At 41.0% G+C, this 1,440-nt stretch overlaps 1 long non-coding RNA gene across 1 annotated transcript; it reads left to right on the top strand.

Moving 5' to 3' along the window:
• Window positions 1-617: 617 nt before the first annotated feature.
• Window positions 618-1,180, top strand: LOC129456980 (uncharacterized). The gene is made up of 3 exons (XR_008649027.1): window positions 618-679; window positions 770-858; window positions 1,064-1,180. It is a non-coding gene; the product is annotated as an uncharacterized LOC129456980 (long non-coding RNA).
• Window positions 1,181-1,440: the final 260 nt, after the last annotated feature.

Below are 1,440 nucleotides of genomic sequence, written 5' to 3'. Positions count from 1 at the left end.
TTAATCAGGCTCATTAGTATTCAGATGTATGTGTGTATGTGTGGACTGGTGCATCTGTTTACCATCACATGCTCTGCTTAGAGGAGGCTAACAGTACGATTAAAGGTGCACTGCAACTTTTCTGGAGGGAGGTGTGGCACCAGCTGTTATTGCGTTACATTGAATGTTCCGAAGTATGGCATTTACTTATCTTTCTCAGTAGAGACAAGCACGGTCAAGTGACAGGTCCGATCTCTGGAGAGGTGACCCTGCTCTCAGCAAGAATGAATGTTTTTTGATGTATTTTTGAGGAATAAAACACCTGTAAACCATACTAGTTAAGATGTATATGAATATGTTTTTTTTTCCTAAGCCAAAGGTTTTTAAAGTCGACTTTTTGGAGATTTCTACCATGTTATAACATCGTTTCCTCATTAAAAACATGGCGATTTAAATATGTTATGTGTTAACAAGTTACCCCATAGAAGTGTCTTTGATAGAGCTCTACTTTAAAATGTAGTCAAATTAAAACAAAAGCATATATTATACATTTTCAAAAATAAAATATCTACAGCTGTACTACTACCACCACTGAGACAATCATTCAGTCCTAACTTTCTGCCCATTGTTTCAGTTAAAGCGAAACTCACAAAGAGACAAGTTGTTGGAGGAGGCCCAGCAGATGATACAGGGCTGTCCGGTAACACGTGCATTTTTTATTTCCCATTTGTTCATTTCTGGTTGAACTTATCACATATTCTGAAGTCGTGCTCTGTTTTATCATTAACAGAAGCTTGCAGAAGGAAACCGACAGCTGGTCACCACTCACAGGTGTGCTCTGTACCGGAGTCTGGAGGAGCAGCTCCCAGACAGCGTCAAGTACGTCTCTACTACGCGAATAAAGGCTTCTGTTCTCAATTTGTTGTATGACGGGACGGTTGTACTAAGCCTGATTTTGTGATGATACTTATGGGAAAGGTAATGATAGTTTTGTCATTTTAACCCACTCGTAAGTACTCATCCATAGATTTAGTCGGAGTAAATGCCATATCCATCTAATAATGTATGATATGTTTTTATGCAGGGCTCTGGAGCAGGTGGCACACTTGAGCTTGTTCCTCTTCACAGACGCTCTGGTCTTGACCCGCCTCAGCCTGGATCACGTCCCGTTTGGCCTGGCTCACACCTGCACCTACAGCTTCATGACGTCTGTGGCTCTGTCCAGGCTGAGCGTCAGAGAGATCAACCACTCGCGCTGTACGTCAACTCAGACAACCGGAGGCAAAAGTGAAGGAACATGATTTGATTTCAGTGGAGAAATTGAGATTAACCACAGAATATAATGGTGATGATAATGCATTTTAATTTTCTAGACTCTTTGTTGGTGCGTTGAAACAGTAACACAGTAAGAGTAATGCACTGCTCCTCATTGTTTAATCCTTACTTACACTTTCTGTCAAG

The sequence above is a fragment of the Periophthalmus magnuspinnatus genome, chromosome 2 (assembly GCF_009829125.3).
Source record: "Periophthalmus magnuspinnatus isolate fPerMag1 chromosome 2, fPerMag1.2.pri, whole genome shotgun sequence".
Lineage (NCBI taxonomy): Eukaryota > Metazoa > Chordata > Actinopteri > Gobiiformes > Gobiidae > Periophthalmus > Periophthalmus magnuspinnatus.
Note: the sequence above shows the minus strand (reverse complement) of the source record. Positions and strands in the feature narration are given on the sequence as shown.